The sequence below is a fragment of the Petaurus breviceps genome, unplaced genomic scaffold (genome assembly GCF_028583685.1).
Source record: "Petaurus breviceps papuanus isolate PSGF00001 unplaced genomic scaffold, PetGlider_PUasm1.0 90792, whole genome shotgun sequence".
Taxonomy (NCBI): Eukaryota; Metazoa; Chordata; class Mammalia; order Diprotodontia; family Petauridae; genus Petaurus; species Petaurus breviceps.
In genome coordinates this window covers 1,526,126-1,545,061 of record NW_027187347.1, presented here as the reverse complement: position 1 = coordinate 1,545,061, position 18,936 = coordinate 1,526,126, and the positions used below count along the sequence as shown (strand labels likewise).

The 18,936-nt window shown below is 39.6% G+C and overlaps 1 pseudogene; it reads right to left on the bottom strand.

Annotated features, from left to right (window-relative positions):
• Positions 1-17,804: 17,804 nt before the first annotated feature.
• Positions 17,805-18,241, bottom strand: LOC138147487 (small ribosomal subunit protein eS17-like; annotated as a pseudogene).
• Between the last annotated feature and the right edge of the window lie 695 nt (positions 18,242-18,936).

Here is an 18,936-nt window from a genome sequence, read left to right as displayed (position 1 = left end):
TGCCCACATGCCTTTGCCTAGGCTGTTATCCATGCCTAGAACATACACTCTTTTCACCTCCACCCCTTAAAATCCCTGATTTCCTTCAATGCTCAGGGTATGTGCCTTCTCCTGCAGGAAGCCTGTAAATGAGACAATTTTAATTGAAATAATATTTGTAAATCACTTAGTACTTAGCACTTAGCAGATGTTAAATAAATGGAGCTGCTAGGTGGCACAGTGAATAGAGCACTGGAGTCAGGAGGACCTGAGTTCAAATCTGGCCTTAGACACTTAACACAAAAATTAGCCGTGTGGCCTTCAGTAAGTCACTTAATCCCAACTGCCCTCCAAAAAGCAAAAAAAAAAAAAAAGATGTTAAATAAATTCTTATTCACCTCTCCTTTCCTTCCAGACTTCTCCTCCTCCTCCAACTTCCAAGGATATACTGATCTGTTTACTTTTTATATCCCCATCCTCTCCCCTTTCCTCACCCCCTCCTCAAGTCTTGGCAAGGATTACTTTTTCATTTTGTCACTTAAGGGCAGTGCCTAGTATATTACCTTGCACAAAGGAGGTGTTCAATAACTGTTTGGTAGGTTGAATTAATTTATGAATATTCATACACTTAAGATGCTATCAGTCATTAATTCTATAAGATACTATTAGGCATTTCATAGTTAAATTAATTTTAAGTCAATTAATGATAATGAGCATTGTGAAGATAGAGGGGCAAGAGTATTAATTTGTTTCCATGGGAGTTCTGGCAGCCAGGAATCACCACTGATGAAGGTGGTTATGCATTTCTACAAGTTATATTATATCTGTTTCCTTTACCTAGAGAAGGATTGGGGCTGTGATCCCTTTGTCAACCCTGATAACAAAAGACCAAAGAACCACAGCAGCTCTGTAGCTGGTATTAACTCTAAAAACCCAGAGAGCTCACACAGGTCATCAAAAGTACAGTTAACTCTAAAAAAGAAAATAAAACCAAAGAGATAACAGTGGTCATAAGCAAAAAGCTTTGTTTTTGTCTTTGGAGGAAGGAAACTAGACACATGTGGCAGGGACCCCCTCTAGTAGGAGACTTGCTTCAATGTGGGCAGATCTGAATGCTCATGCCTATGGCCTGACAACGAGGAGTAACAATGACAATGAAAATAACTTAACTCACAGCAGGATTTCATAGCAGGAACACGGGTATTACAGGTTCTGGTCCAAGCTCAGAGTCCACGTGGTGCTGGTGTGAAACAATTCTGGGATTTTGCTTCAGCAGTTTATTCAGAGGGTGAGCACAAAGGATTGTTGTTATGCCAAGCTCAGGGCACACACTGCTTGCTGGGCCTTAGCTCTGGAAAACAGAGTGTCTCCTAATAGTAATAATAAAAGAGAGAAGTAAAAAGAGAGGGGTGGTCTTGGTGTGGGGGTCCTGAAACCTTCAAGGAGACACTATAAGGATCTTTTTTCTTTTTTTCTATATGGCTGCTAGGCTGTACTGGTAGCACTGTTTTCTGTTAAGCAGGAATCCTGCCAGATGGCTAGCTAGCTAGGATTCTTCCATAGTGGGCCACCTGGAGGGGGTCCTATCTTATTCTGCTCTTAGCCCCTCTCCTGGTCTGGTACATTCATTTGCAGCTACATTCTTACTCTGAACAATTCTGTTCCCTGAGCTTGACTCTCTTGATGGGTGGCTCCCTAGCCTAGCCTGCCATTTTATGATGGGGCCAGTCTCTCCTCTCACTGGAGATCTATCTCCTCACTAGCTCCCTTACCTTCACTTGGGAACTTCCCCACCCCATTTCCCTTTTCCAGCTCCCTTTTATGTATTGCTCCTCCCCCCTTACACTCCTTAAGGTATGGGATTGTTTTGTTTTCTTGTCTTGTGTACTTACCTTTTTTTTTTTTTAAGCAATCGGGGTTAAGTAACTTGCTCAAGGTTACACGGCCAGTTATTTCTGGGTGTGGTGCTGAGTGTGTACTTACCTTTTAACAAAGTTTGTGCCACATAGTAAAACAGATACATTACCACTATCTTCCTCTATTTTTCTTTCATCTCTCTTTGTCCTTAGTTAGATAAAGGAACTAAGGAAGAGTAAAGAGATCTTTCCTCATCTGGTCTCTAGCAATCATGGTGGTGGGGTGTGTGTGTGTGTGTGTAACTTGCTTTGCCAATTTTGCTAACTCCCTTCAGCAAAAATATGGTCTTTTAGTTATATCATAAGTTAAATGGACTTAAAAAACAAGACAAGTTTCTGTGGGAATGTGTTCAAAGTAAAAAGTAATCAATATATACATGAACTTTTGGAGCACAATGCAGTCATATGGGGGTGACTCCCTCTGCTTGAGAGGATTCCTTTTCCTATATTTATTGATTGATTTATTATCAAGTGGATTGCCTTCATGTGTAAATAACTTACACTTGTAGCATGGCTCTGTTATTTCCCCAGACATTTCTTGACTGTCCCTTTCTGCAAACTAAGACTAACTGTCATTAACAATTGTAGCTAGTCATATCATCCATAAGGTTTGCAAAGTGCTGTACATATGTTATGTCATTTGAATCCTATAATAGCCCTGAGATAGGTGCTATCATCATTCACATTTTATTGTTGAGTAAACAGAGGGCAGTTAAGTGATCCCATAGGGGAAGGGAATAAGCATTTATAGAGTGCTGACTATGTGCCAGACACTGTAGTAAGTGCTTTACAATTATCTTGCTTGATCCTCAAAAATAAAACAAAACAAAACAAAACCCTGAGAGGTGCTATTTTTAGCCTCATCGGGCCCTGGTTAAGTGACTTGCCTAGGGTCACCCTACTAGTGGCTGAGGCAGGATTCAAACAGAGGTTTTTGTGACTCCAACTCCTGCACTCTATCCACTGAACCATGTAACTATTACACACACAACACTCACAGATGTGTGTATATATATGTATGTATCATATACGTGTGTGTCTATATGTGTATGTCTATTTCTATATCCATCAAATAGGCCTTTCTGAGGTTACTTCATTGTTTTAAGTATTAATATTAATAACAGTAAACAAATATAGCAATGTTATAATAATATGAATTAATTATTATATTATCATATAACAAAATTATATATTATAATATATAATTATAAATAATATAGAAAATATATAATAATATAATGTGATGGTATTGTATTATTAATAAATAATAAATGATTAAATAGTAATCTTCTGGCAGGCCAGGAAGCTTCTCTAACCTTACTTTTCTTGCATCTTCATTTGGAATTTGTTTTCTTGCTGGTTTTTCATCTTCTTTCCTTTCTCTCTACCAAGTATTAAATAAAATCATAAGGAGGAAGACTGGAAATGACCTAATTAAAGGAAAAGACAACTTTTGAAGAGACAGCATACCTGCATTTTAAGGTCAAGATCTAAGCATTACATTTTTATTATATATCATATATTTTTATTATAACTTTTCTCTCTGAATTAAAGATGTTAGAAAAAATGGTAAATGAAAAGGATATTTAGAAGGAAAGGCAAAAGAAGACTGAAAGCACTCCCTCAACTTCTTCAGCTTCCAATTAAAAAAACCAACACCTTCTAAATATATTCTTCAAGTGAAATGAGACTTCTTCATTCTTATTGTATGATTTTATTTGGTATTTTTTGGAGTAAGTTATAAGCACAAATACCACCTTCTATAGGAAAACCTTTCCTGATTCCCCCAATTGTTAGAATTCTCCTTAACTACCTTATATTCATTCTCTTTGTTTATTCTATATATAAGTACTTATTGTCTTCCCCATTAGGATGTAAGCACCTTTGAGAGTGGGATTATTTCATTCTCTTCATTTATACCCCTACTGCCTAGCACAGTGCTGGCCTTATCGCATGCCCTTGTTAATTAAAAAGAAGCCACAGGTTTAAGTTATTTTGGTTCTAAGATTATAATAGGTCTGAAACTATACCACTAGTTAATGGGAAAATATGTTTGAATTTACAGAATTATTTTACCCATATGTAACTTTTCAGCAACATATCATTTGGGTAAAGGGAAATGCAACTGCATACAAAAATCCAAATTTATAGAAATAATCACATTAGAGAGAATTATTTATATAACAAATAATAATAAAACAAAAGAAGTCCTGTCTTTGCAAAACTAGCTTGATAGCAATAGTGAGCTCCTCTAGAGCTAATGAAATATGATTAGGTTTATAAACATTAGACTTCTCCTAAACATTACAGGGTCACATCTGTGTAAAGTGAGACTCATTTAGGAATAAACCATTCTTTTTCTGGTCTCTCACCAGCAGGTGGAGCTCTTTCTAAATATATCTGAACAACTGCTAGCCAGTGCTAAATGTCTTTTTATGAATATTATAAGCTTTATCTGTAGCCAGCCAGTTAAAAAAAAAAACAACAAAAGGGTTGTGTCTGTAGTTATGTGGTTAATGTAAAATGCTAGACTGAAGAGTTTTCAGCCATCTTACTGACCAAACTGGGTCCTTGTCAGGTCACACATCTCTTGGTTTCATAGAAGCTAATATTTAGGGCTTCTGGGTAAAGAACCAGGATTCTGTCTTGTACATCCTCTGCATTTCCCCTAGCAACCAGCAGGCATGGTTGGTGCTTGTGGACTGATGGCTTTGAAACATCCCAGTGTTTCAAACTGTCTCCAGGATTTCCTATCTTGAAATGAGATGCCTTGCTGTTTCCTCTTAATGTTTTTACTACTCACTTAAACGAGCTCCCTTAAAATTTGTGTAACTCTCTCGTATTCGAACATCACACTCTGGATCATTGCTCATTTTGGTTGAAGTGCTTAGAAAAGTTAAAGATATAGAATATTCTTCCATCTGTTCATTTGCTGATCAGTTTAAAGGCTCTAACTAACATATGCCCAACTAAATGCCATCAGTAGGACATATGACCCTTGGTTTCCAAGATGGCATAGTTTATTTGGTAAGATAAGGCATACACATACACAAATTAACTAGAGAATATTTAGTTTAGAAATTGTTGGAGAGGCAGAATGGTAAAATGTGGTAGAATTTAAACCTGAGTTTGTATCACCACCTGTGGGTGATCATGAGCAAATTGTTCTAAGAGCATGTTTTCTCATCTGTCAAGTGTGGGTGATAATACTTATAATGCCTTAGGTAGCATGTAGGTGGTAGATAGAGGACTGAACCTGGAGTTAACAAGACCTGATATCAAATACAGCCTTAGACACTACCTATGTGACCTTGGGTAAGTCACTTAACCTCAGCTTCAGTTTCCTGAACTGTAAAATAAGGATAATAATAGCACCTATTTCGTAGGGTTGTGAAGGTAAAAGAAGTTAATATTTATAAAGCACTCAGCACGGTGCCTGGAACATTGTAGGTGCTATACATACTTACACACACGTGTGTATGTGTGTATGTGTATAGAATATATTACTGACATTACATATCAATATATTACATATATACAGTATAATAATATTATTATTACCTCAAAAGGTTTTTGGGAAGTAATCTCTTTGTAAGTTTTAAAGGACTATGTAAATTATTACTTGGACTAGGAGGCTGAGACCTTGCTATCTTTAATCTAAAGTTGATAGAAACCAATAGGTTATAATCTATTGAAGGGCTATGAAGAAACTGGAAGCCTAGATATGCCAAGAAGCACAATGAAATTGGAAGACAGGAGGGAGTCAATCTCTGAATAATCAATATAAACATCTTTAATGGTTGAGAATGAGTAGCTAACATTCATGACAAAATGTCAAGACCTATCTTTTGGAAATGCAAAGTTTCAGCTATGCAGTATAAACTAATAAGATTTGGGATATGGGCACTTTTTTTCCTTTCTTTCTATAAAACTAAGGAAAATATGGCTCATGATCGAGATTCAGGTTTTTACATTCTCAAGTGCTATGGAGGGAGTGGTAAGAACCAGACTATCCAAAAAAATGAGTGGTAATTTAGATTTTATGTGAAAACTTTGAGATGGGTGTGGGAGAATATCTCCTTTTCTAGATTAATATTGATGTTCAGGAAGCAGTGGAAAAAGAGGGGTAAAGTTGAGACAGCACACCGACCAATGATATAGCCTAACTTCTCAATAACACATTTCCAATGTAGGGAGATAGTAAGGTTTTCTCAGGCTGGTAAACATACTACACCAAATTTAGGAAGTTATGTTGCTGAAAAAAGGACAGGAATTTCAGAAAAGGGGAAGATAACAAACTGTTTTCTTTCCTAAGATTTTATTCTGGTTCATTCATTCACTTGCCAAGCAATAAGGGATCTTGAGACTTTCTAATTTTAACTTATTTGTCTGGGACTTCATTTGAGTCCTAGACTCAAGAAATTAAAACTTAATGTGAAGCACTTTGCTTGACTTTTGTTTGGAAGTCCCTTACTCAGGTGTGGTGGTCATGGCCTCTAACTATGACTGTCAGCCTGCCCTTCTCTTTGGGGCAGCTAGGTGGCAAAGTGGTTAGAGTGCTGGGCCCAGAGTTAGGAAGACCTGAGTTCAAATCTGATCTCAGATACTTACTAGCTGTATGACCCTTCACAAAAGTCACTTAGCCTTGTTTGCCTCAGTTTCCTCATTTGTAAAATGAGCTGCAGAGATAGCGAACCACTCATGTATTTTTGCCATGAAGTAGGATATGACTGAAATGACTTAACAGCAGGGGATGGTAGGTGGATTAGATCAAGCATACATGTAGGAGGGTTGATATTGAAGAGATCTGCTTCTCTATCAGAGACTATCTCCAGAGGTGAGATGGTGAGATGGTAGGGGATGATATCAATGGGGTCATGAGAGGAGGAGAAAAGGAGAAGAGGGCAGGCTCTGCTTTTTATTTCATCTTTATATCCACAGTGCCTAGTACAATGCCTTGTATATAAATTATGTTTACTAAATATGGGGTAGCTAGGTGGTACAGCGGATAGGGCACCATTCCTGGAGTCAGGAAGGCTCATCTTCCTGAGTTCAAATCCAGCCTCAGACACTTACTAGCTGTGTGACCCTGAGCAAGTCATCTAACCCTGTTTATCTTAGTTTCCTTATCTGTAAAATGAGCTGGAGAAGGAAATGGCAAACCGCTCCAGTGTCTTTGCCAAGAAAACCCCAAATGAGGTCACAGAGAGTTGGGCACGATTGAAAGGCCTGAACAATGACAACTGTTCATTCATAAGAAGGAGAGGCATTCTGGTCACTGTATCCTAACAGCTAAAAATCAAAATTACTAGTAGGTGGTTAGCATAGAACTATGCCTTGCAACAGCCTCAGGTACATTGTAGAAACACCCCCAACCCAAAAGAGAGCAGCATATCACTAGAGAACATAAACTGCCCTATAGCATCAAAGATGTTTTCCTGACCACACATATACTTCAACCACATAGGTTTTCTGCTCATAGTTTTTTCATAGTCGGTCCTTTGTCATGTGTATGTGCCTTCCTGATGCCAGAAGGGGGAAATGTATCTCATGAGGACCATTCTTTTGCCACCTAGAGAATTTCAGAGTTGGAAGGGACCTCGGGATTCATCTAGTCTAGTCAGTACCCAAAAAGAATCACCCCAATGCAATGCTTGACAAGTGATCATCAAACCTCTACTAGAAGAACCTCGATAATGGGGAATCCATGATTTGCTGAAGATGATTTCTACTTTTGTAAGACTCTAATTATTAGAAAATATTTCCTAACATCAGGCCTCAATCTCCCCCTTCTCAACTTCTACCTGTCACTCCTGGTTCTGCCTTCTGGGGCCAGAGCAAATTTAATCTCTCTTCCACATATCGGTCCTTCAACTACTTGAACAAAGTATTCATGTTCCCCATGAGTCTTCTCTTATTCAGTCTAAATTTCCCTAGTTCTTTCAATCTATCTTATATGGCATGGATTCAAAGCTTTTTACCATACAGGTTGACTTCTCCCAGCTTAATAATGTTCTTCCTAAACTGTTGTACCTAGAACTGGGCACAGTTTCCAGATACCATCTGAATACAAAATACAGGATACATTCAGACTACAAAAGTACTATCATTCCTTTCTGGAAGCTCTGTCTCTTTTAAAGTAGCCAGTCAAACTCTCTGGTCTATTGTTTAAAGGCTGTTCTCTTTCCTTTTTTGAGAATCAGGTCACTTGCCCTTTTCCAGTCCTGTGGTACCTTTCTTGTTTTTGATCTTTTAAATATTAATGATTGCAGCTCAGCAACCACATGTGCCAGTCTTTTCTTTACCAACGGTTGCAGGTTTTTCTGGGTTAGTGGCCTGAATTTATCAAACACAACTTTTGCTAGCTACTTCAACTCCATTATCCTCTGAGGCCATTGAGATTTTCTTCCTGAAATTCTAAAGAGTATATGTGACTATGTTTGTCTTTCTTCTCCTCTATCATAAATTCTAGGAGGAAGCTATAATAGTACTGAATCACTCTCATAATTTCAACCCCAATAATCACTTCCTCCTTGGAATTAGATCCAGTATAGAATTTTCCCCGATATGGTTCACCTATCTTTGAAGGATGAAAATAACAGGAAAGCAAATCAGTCAGTTACTAGCTACTATGCTTTTGGCAGAAAAAGAGAGTTCCAGCAGATATCTGGATAATTGAAGTCACTCATAACTACTATAGAATGCCTCTATGCCAGACTTATAATCTGTTTCCTGAGCTCCTTATCTGATTCTCTTTTCTCTCCAGGAGATCTGTAATAGACCCTGATGACAAAATTGCTTCCCTTTCTTTTCTCTACTGATCTTCACTTACAAGCCTCCCTGCTCTGGTTCCTGGATATCCTCATATGAAAAGGCATTATCTAATAAATAATGCTACCTCCATCTTCCTGTCTATCTAATTGGTTCTCTTGAATAAGTTATACCTATCCATAACCATGGATTTCATCTCTCCTAGTATCAGTGATATCACTTATGGTTTTCATCCCATACTTTGTCACATTTTCATCTTTGAATTAATCCATTGAGTTCCTTCTGCTTATACCCCACACTTGGGCCATTTACATACACACATAGAGGGGTGGTGTGTGTTGTTGCTGATGTAGGTTACATGTGTCCACAAGGGTGGAATAGATATAATCTAGAGTCTTGACATGTCAGAAACAGAACTCATCCTTCCACCTAAATTCTCCCCATTCTAACTTTCCTATTACAATAGAGGATAGCACCATCCTCCCAGTCCCTCAGAATTGTCACCTAGGTGTTATGCTGCACTCCTCACTATTTCTCATACCTCATAATCGATCTATTGCCAAGACCTGTTGATTTTACCTTTGCAACATCTCTCTAATATGCCCCCTTTTCTCCTCTGACACTGCCCCTGAGTGGCAGGCTGTGATAGTAAAGGCAATTAAAGATTCCCCTGTATTGGCTTGGTTTTCAAACCGATTGTGTTTAAAACCCAGAGCTTGTTAATCCCACCTGTGGGATGGACTTGTTGATGTGAAAAGAAAGTCCTGAACTGGGAGATTTAGAGAGACACAAGAGAGAGGCAGAAGAACTTTTTGGAAGCAGCACCTCGTGGAGGCAGAGAGAGAGACTGATAGAATTGCTGGGGGCCACTTTGAATTGCCCTGGACTTTTGAGACCTGTCCCCTGAGCTGCCAAGGACTGAGGAGACATGGCTGTTTTGCTGGTACTTTGTCTGTCTGTTTTGATGTTGTTTTTCCAGATTTGTCCACTGGTGAAAGACAGTCCTGTTGTTGAAGAAGTCCTGTAACCTTGCTGTTGGCTAAGAAGCCCTGAGACTGTCCTGCAGACAGAGAGTGAATACTGTCCACTGGTGAAGGACAGTGCTGTTGTTGCAGGGGTCTGGAGACTGTCCTGCAGACAAAGTGAATACTGTCCACTGGTGAAGGACAGTGCTGTTGTTGCAGGGGTCTGGAAACTGTCCTGCAGACAGAATGAATACTGTCCACTGGTGAAGGACAGTGCTGTTGTTGCAGGGGTCTGGGAACCTTTCTGTTGGTTCAGAAGCCCTGAAGAAGGATTTTCTTGTTGTATGTTTACAGAAATCCTGGGAGAGGGTTTTGCTAATGTTTTCAGGGGTTCTAGGACTGTTCTGCAGACAGAGGATGAATTAATGAAGAGACTGGCAATGTATCTTGTGGCCTTGCTAAGCCTTGTCTCCCCAGGAACAAAGATTGCTGAGAACTTGCCTGTGTCAAGATGAAGAAAAGACCTCCATTTGGGTATTAAGTGCTGTGCTTAAACTTGATGTAACTCTGGGGTAGATTCAATTGTGATCCAGGGGTGGGGAACTTTTGACCTTTTTGTGTTCTATGGTTGAACTAATGAATGTACTTTACTTATGTTTGGAAACTAATCTCCATTTGAGAAGAGGGGCTTTGTGGTGGACTAAATGAAGGTACAGCCTAGGGGTGGAGAAGTATTTAGAACAGGGACTCTGTAATTGATTGAATGATTGGAAGGTCCTGGTGTGGGGTAGTCCTTGGAGATTATTTAATCACACTTAGTAAATGCTGTATTTTGAATGATGTCATGTTTTGATCTTCTCTGTTGTCGGTTTGTCACTGAATAAAATGGAGAGCACCTATGCTGGTATTCTGAACCTTGGGAAGTTGCCTTTCCTTGGTGTTACATTACACAGGCCCTCACTGTCTCATACCTGGACTATTGCAGTAACCTGCTGGTGGACCTGTCTGCCTCAAGTCTCTCCCCATTCCCATCCATCCTCTGTTCAGTCAACAAAGTGATTTTCCTAAGTGACCATGTTATCCCTGTACTCATTAAACTCTAGTGGCTTCCTACAGTTGCCTTAAGGATCAAATACAAAATCCTCTGTTTGGCATTCAGAAGCCTTCATAACCTTGTCCTGATGTGGATACAAATGGTGCCCTATGGGTTAGAAGGAATAGTAAGGGTCACATTCCCAGGCCCCCTGAGGGGTTTGAGGCTCATTCTGTAGCCCATTCTGTAATTCAAGATCCTGTAACTTAAGGGCATCTTAATGCCCTTTCTCCCTTATTTTGAAATACCATCCAGCTTGTGCCAAAAGAATTGCTTTTGTCCCCCTTATCCTGTGTGTTACCTATCCTGTCATTCATCTTCCTCATCCTGTGTCATGACAATTTTTCCTTAATTTGCCTTTTTTTTGGAGGGCATTTGGGGTTAAGTAACTTGCCCAAGGTTACACGGCTAGTTTTTTTGTGTGGGTATTAAGTGTCTGAGGCCAGAACCAAACTCAGGTCCTCCTGACTCCAAGGCCGGCGCTTTACTCACTGCTCCACCTAACCACCCCAATTTTTCCTTATTTTGTAAGCAACCATCTTCCTCATCTTGTTTGTACTTATCCTGTACCTAAACCCTAAAATTACATCATCATCTTACAGGCTGTATAGCTTTCTGTCTATATAAGTCTGGCTGCTTTTTTTTTTTTCCTGTATCAGGGTCTTTGTTTAGCTCCTTGTTAAATCTCAGGTTTGTGTGCTTCATGTAATAAAGCTCCCAATGAATAGCTAAGAGAAAATTGTCTAAGTGAATTCTTTCATATATGAACCAGCTCTCCCAACTGGCACTTCAAAAGTCCTTTCTTACATGTCCAGTCTTCTTACACCTTACTCCCCATCCCCACCAGGTGCTCTTTGATTCAGTGACACTGGTCTCTTTGCTGCTCCTGGAACAAGACATTTCCTCTTTCAGCTGCAGATATTTTTTTTAACTGTCTCCCATGCCTGGAATGCTCTCCCTTCTCATCTCTGCTTCCTGATTTCCTTTAAGTCCTGACTAAAATTTTATCTTCTACAGGAAGTTTTTCCCAACTGTGGTTAATTCTAGTGCCTTCCTTCCTTAATGATTTCCTATTCATGCTGTATATAGCTTATTTGCACATATTTTTTTTTTACTTCTGGTCTCCCCCATTAGATGGTAAGCCCCCTGAGGGTAGGGGTTGTCTTTGGTCTCTTTTCATATCCCTAGAATTTAGCTCAGTGTCTGGAACATAGTAGGTACTTAGTAAATGTTTAATGATTGACTGATTGACTGAAGCAGAGCTCCAGATTTCTATCCCTTACTGGGAAAAGAGTGCCCCACGCTGCATATACAAAGTTTGGCTCCCTTCTCACCAAATATGCCAGTTCCACTATACCACTTGTAGCAAGTAGGAAATAAACCCATTTATACATGCTGACAGCAAACAGATATCAGAGGAGGTATACAGATGAGAATAAATCAGACAAAATACAAACTGAACGAACTCTCCTACTGGGAGTGAGATATCTCAGCTCAACCAAAAAAGAGAGTTCTATCTTACCCAAGAGGAAATTCCTCGTAGTTTCTAGTATAGTAAGCTGGGTGGGGATGTGGACATGATTGAAGAGCTGGCTCCCTATCCCTTGGCCTCTTCCCTGAGTCTTCCTCTCCCTTTTGGGACCTTTTCCCTGAAGAGAACTTGTTTTCTTTCTGGAAGCAGAAGACTAGGATCTCTCTTTTCCCAAGCTTTTTTCAGGTTTGGCAATTGAGTAATCAACAATCCAATGAGCAATCTTATACAAATGAGCTTTGAACCTTAGGGTATATACACATTTGAGATTACAAGTTTTACTACTCCTTTCTACCTTGGATTTTGTCTCCTTTCACCTTCTCAATATCTTAATTGCTATTCTTCCTTTCTTGTAGCTACTTTCTATGTTAATCCAGTTTGATGGATATCTGTGGGTAGTTTTCTCCTTTTCCAATCTTGTTTAGTTTAAAGTCCTTTTGATTATATCTGAATGATGATACTTGTCCAGCACATTCTCACCTGGCTTTACTAAATTTACTCCATTCTTCTTTTTCTTTTTAAGCAATCGGGTTAAGTAACTTGCTCAAGGTTACACGACCAGTTATTTCTGGGTGTAGTGCTGAGTGTCTGAGCCAGGGATTCCATCTCCAGGTCATCCCAACACTGGAGCCGATGCTCTTACTCGCTGAGCCACCTGACCGCCCTGATTTACTCCATTCTTGATCAAAGGTCTTTCATTTTTCTATTTGAAGTTATGGTTCAGAAATCCAAATGCCATTCTTATAAACCACCTCCTTAGATGTTCACTTCCCAAATCTGTTTTTCTCCTTTCTATTCCTTGCTGACACCAGTGTGTGGGGAGGAAGTGAAAACTTCTCAGAACTTCCCTTCCCTCCCCCACTCCTTCTTCTGCTGTTAATCAGCAGCAAGCCTTTTCAGGAGGCTTTCAGATTTACTGGCTCTTCAGGCCCCTCCTCCCTTTCCTTTGCTGTCAATCAGCCTCCTTGGTGGGTTCCTCTGTTGTTTACCATTGGGGAAGATTTTCAGACTGAGACTTGAGGCCTTCCCCCAACCAATGGGAGAAGGGACCCCATTAGGTATAAATTCTTGTTCTGCCTTTTGTAAAGTGCCTCTTCCTCATGATGGGTCATGGAGAAAACTGCCCTCTTCACCTGGGGAAGAGAATAAATTCCTGCTCCTATCCTAAGAGATCTCTGTGTTCTTGATTAAATTTTTGATGAGATTTTTCATCACACACATATGGGGGCTCGTCCAGGATTTTCCCACTTGGAAACAGCTTCCTCTCCACTTTGATCAAGACAGGCTTCCAGCAGAGATTTCTCTGGTGGTCTCCAAACTAGATGGGGATTGACTGTTCTAGATGTGCTGAATCCAGAAGCGAGATATGTTCTTTAGATGGGAACAGGAACAGAAAGCAGAAGGAGAGGGGAGTCACCAGTCCCCCCTGCCCTCCCAGGTGGAGAAGAAAGCAGTGCAGGTGTAAAATCATGCCACATGACTCGAGGTAACCTGCTCTAGATAATCCTTTCAAGTTGCTAATTTGCTAAGTTTTATTTCTAAGATTAAAATTTGGGGGGCACAGTGATGGCCTGTGGTTAAATTATGGATTGATTGGACCCTGGGATAAGGGCACCACCTAGTGAGCTCCACAGGGACTGAAGGAGATGTTTCTTCTATAATTAGAGGGGTTTTAGGATCCTGGGGAAGCCAGCGTGGCTCCCAAGACTGATAGAAGGAGAGTTTCCTATAATTGTTGGGATCAGAAGATCCTGGGGTGGAGGAGGGGGTGGGCAATGGTCCCCAGGCAGGGTAGAAGTACCGCACCTGGCCACAGACCTAGGCAGGGACCAGAGATGAGTGGCTGTGAAGGTGCCCCAAGGAGGCTGAGTTTGGGCTTGGGCCATGTCCCAGAGGGTGGCTAGGTGGGGGAGGGGGGAAGAGGAGTCCAAGGCCTCAGCAGCAGAGCAGCGGCAGCTGTGGGAGTGGCAGCAGTCTGGATTGGGGGCAGGGAAGAGGCCACATGGCACCCCTTCTGCACTGCAGTGGCTGGGGTCGATGTTGGGCTGGAAAGCAACCACCAGCATAGCTGCCATGTCAGGCTGGGGCGGGGCCACCCATAGGAAGCTGTGTGCCTGTGCTGGCCCAGCGGGAGGATGTGCAGGCTGCCGATTGTGGTTGGCACAAGCAGAGCAGAGCAGGCTGGAGGCCCGAGCTGGATAGTTTTAGATGGAGCTGGGGAGGCACCACCTAGGAGATAGAAGTAGCAGGACAGAGGTGCTCCTCAGGAAATACTGAGGAGGGAGGAGGGGGAGGGGCTCTCCACCCTCTGACATGGAAAGGGGGGGTTAGGATTTACACCTCCCCCCCAGGAAGTAATGAAGGCAATCCCCTAGAGAGAGAGAGAGAGAGAGAGAGAGAGAGAGAGAGAGAGAGAGAGATGGAGAGAAAGATGGTCGTGGGAGGTGGAGCACACCTTGGGCTTCTCCCTTCCCCTCTCTAGGTAGAAGAATGGGGAGGGGGGAAGGGGAGCCTTCCCTGGAAGGAGACTCAGTGGAGCCACGTGGGACACTGCCACGTGGCTTCTAAAAGGGCCAGGGGAACTGGCCTCAAAAATATTCATGAAAATATATACAGTGGTTTTGAGTTACAATTTATTTCCTGTGCAAAGTGGTTTGGAAATGCATTTACCTAACATGATCCATGGGATAGAAGCAAGTTTTAAATATATAATGTTTGGGGAATTTTTCTAAATTTTGTAATTTGATAAAATTATGAATTCTGTTCAAGTTTGCTTCATCTAGGAATATAGTTATGTATGTTAATTTGGATGTATATGTGTAATGTTTTGGGAATTTAATTTACTTAAGCAATTTGAATTGAAAGATGGGCATGGATTATGGCAAAGATATTTGTAATTATTACTAGACCCAAAAGAAGCAGTTAGAATTATTAGCCCAGCATATTTTAAACTCATCTGAGATGTGAGCAGGAATGGGAAACTGAATAAGGGATGGTCTAGGAACTAAATTAAGGTCACCAGATTGGTAATTGATGGGTTCTGAATTCAAAGTTAAAATTAAGAACATCAAAAATGTGTTACTGCTAAACAATTTTATTATCTATGTTGTAACAGAAGCATTTTTTTTCCTAGTCTAAATGTTGTTAAATTAGGAACTGTATGTTAAAAGAATAGAAAATGATGAATGTGACATTCTGACATTAGTGTTGTAATATTTTCAAATATTGTAATTTGGGAAATCTGGAAAATCTCTTTCTTTATAGTTCCTGGTCTGGCCAGCCTGGAATTATAATGAAAGTTAGGGGGGAAACATATACACACACACACACACACATACACACACACACTCACCTTAGCAAATTCTAAGAATTAATCATTAAGAAGTTGGAAATTGAATATTGGATTTGTTAGTTCTTTAACAACCAGTTATCTCTGCTTGGCCTGTTTCCTGAATTGGTAAAGGAAAATTTATAGTGGTTGTTATGGGATCAAAATGGTATAATGATAGTGAAATGTTTAATGTAATGACTGGCATGTGTTGAATACATTATTATCTCTCTAACTTTGAAGTGGATGCCAGGAGTGATAAGATCAATTATTGCAAAAGTCATTTGATGTCATTTGAAATTCATTGTTATGTTGTTGCCATCTTTCTAAATTTCTGAAATTGTATTGTGTTTCTAGAAATTTGCTTAGCTAGTGAAATAAAAAAAAACATTTGAAGTAGGAATGGTATTAGAACAGTTTTAAAATATAGATTTTGTTGCATGTGTATTGGGTTTTTATGTTATAAAATTTGATAATTTGGGGTGGCCAGGTGGAGCAGTAAGAGCACCGGCCCCAGAGTTGGGATGACCTGGGATTGAATCCGAGTTCTGATACTTAGCACCACACACAGAAATAACTGGCCCTGTAACCTTGAGCAAGTTACTTAACCCCAATTGCTTTAAAAAAATAAATAAAATTTGATAATTTAAAGCTGTTATATTTGGAATGTCATGTATCCCTGATTTTTTCCTTCTGTAGCAAATTTTCTATGATCAGAGCAAGTAGTCAGTAAAAGATATGAACTCTTTTGTGTTATGTTACTGAGAAATCTAAGGTTACTTTTTCATCTATAATTAGAATATGTGCAGAAATTTATGATTGTTGCTTTAAGTAAAAGAAAGATATCATTTAAAACTTTCCAACTGATTTTTCTTTCATAAAGATTTAGTGATTATTCCTCTTAACATCATAAATTCAAACTGTCTTTTAGGAAAGAGATAATTTTAGAAAAGATGTTTTGAAAGATCTTGTGTGATAATTTCTGAAAGTCTATAAAGTTTTCAATCAAATTATTGTTAAACAAAAGCAATAAGTTGTAAAGTAGAAGAGATCTTGCTGTTTTTATCTGAATTTGTGGTTATTGCATGGCAAAGCAAAGTTAACATTCGTAATTGAATGTATAAGTAAAAGATTTAGATTCCTGAAGATATCTTGTTTCATGGTTAAGTCTGTAAAGGAAAGCTGATAAACCAGATAATGGGTTTGAGGGATATGGAAAGATAAAAATGTTTGGGGACAAATGGGGTTTATCCAAGGCCCTCCTGTTTCCTGATAGTTGATAATCAGTTTTAGATGGTTAAGTATGTTGGGAGAGTATGAGGAAGTTTTGGGAAGGCAGAAGGATTTGTAACTTGATTTTGTAATTAGTAACTAAATCAAATTTTAGATGGCCCTATCTGAAGAACACTAGTCCATATTTATTTGCTATTTAGTAATTTGGGGGACTGTAAATTTTACTATGATGTTAAGCCTTAATTACAGGAATCATTGTCATAAAAGCCAGTAATGGGATGGCAGAGGTTGCAGGCTGCAAACTGCTTAAGGTGGATGCCTGTGCTTGGCAAAGTTTGGAGACAACCTTGGACACTGCCCAGGTGGGATCTCTCTGACTTTATTTCCCAATTGTGTGTTTTCCTTCTGAAAAGGAACTCCCCTCCCCCACCTATTTATGCCTAAGCCTTGCTTTCAACACCTGATGGCTATCTGAATGACTAGCAGAGATAACTCATGCCTGGAATCAAACAGGGCTCAGAAAGTTTTCCTTCTGGAAAGGTTTATGACATTGTCCCTTTTTTTCTTCTATAGCAAATTCACTGAAAAGTAATATTCAGGGCCAAATAAATGAATAAATATAGAGATAGCAACCTTCAAAGAAGGAGATGATTATTAATAAGGCAAAATGTAATGAAATAAATGCCTAATTGACCAGGATAGTGAAGTGTGAGGACAGCAACAGGATCAGACTTAGATGACTCCTCTAGAATTAAATCAGACTTGGATGATTCCTCTAGAATTAAATACAGATGTATAAAAATTGGCTTAAATTTTTTTTCTATTATGCAAATTTAAGCTTTGAGCATGTTTGAGAATAAGATCAGAGGTTTGGATTTTAGCACAAGAACTGTATAAGATAGTGGTAAGGGTGAAACTAATGTTACTTTATTAAAGCATCTGTCTGATAATTTTACAAAGGGCAGATGAAATAATTTTTTTGGGGGGGGGCGAGTTCCCAAGTTTATTGGAAAGAAGGCAAAAGTAAATATTAAACAGCTCCTCTTGGTGTTTTGAAGTTCATCCCAACTGTGGGCTGGGTAACTTGCAGGTTGGACAAACTACCAAAGTCCAGGAGTTTCAACATTTCTTTGGTATCAGGGTCCACTCCAATGATTTCCTGATGCAAAGCAGAGACCTCAGGGACGTAGTTATCCCTCCTTTCTCTTTCTTCTTCCTGCAGTTTGATGGGGATACCTCTCACAGGGCCTCTCTGGATCCGCTTCATCAGATGAGTAACATATCCCGCGATCTTGTTGCGGAGCTACATGAGCTCCTTGGTGTGGAAGTCATTGCCCAGGCGGGTGTAGTACTTCTCAATGATGACTCGCGCCGCCTTCTTCACAGTCTTGGTCCGAACGCGACCCATGTTGGCTCCGGAGGGTGAAGGTGAAATAATTTTTTTTAAGAAAATATTTTTGTATTTTAGAAAATTCCTATACTAGGTACAGGGTTTAGGAAAGGTGGAAATAACACAGAATAAATAAACTGAAAATTCTCTGAAATTTCAAAATATGGAACTAATCTTTAGTGATTATGCTAATTTATGTTAAATCAGAATTATCTGGTAACCCCTACATCTGAACTGGAGAAGCAGAACTCCCTTTTTAAATTGTGTAAATACATAAGACATCTGGGATTCAAAAGTGTTGTTTAAATGAAATAGGTCACTGGGATACAAGGAATTGTATGTTGATTATTCTTGTATAGTTTGTGTGTAAGTTTTCTTGGTTATCTTGGTGACATGTAATTGTGTACCTGACTTAAAGTAATCAATGTCATTTTGTAGTGAGAAAACCTTATTGTATTGCTTGAGCCTAGTCTTGTGTGGCTAAGAAAACCTAAATATTTGTTTGTACTTTTTGGACCTAGTCTTGCAAGGCTGGGAAACTGGACCTTTATATGTACCCTTGGTGTTAAATCATATGTTTTTGAGAACTCTTCTCAGGTCTGACTGGCTGTGCCAGCTTGTACATATTGTATGTATGAACTCTAGGCATCTGAAGATCACCCTTCCTGAGCCAAGGGATTTGAAGATGACATCAGATGCAGACAGCTTTCCCAAGAGTCCAGACCTGGCC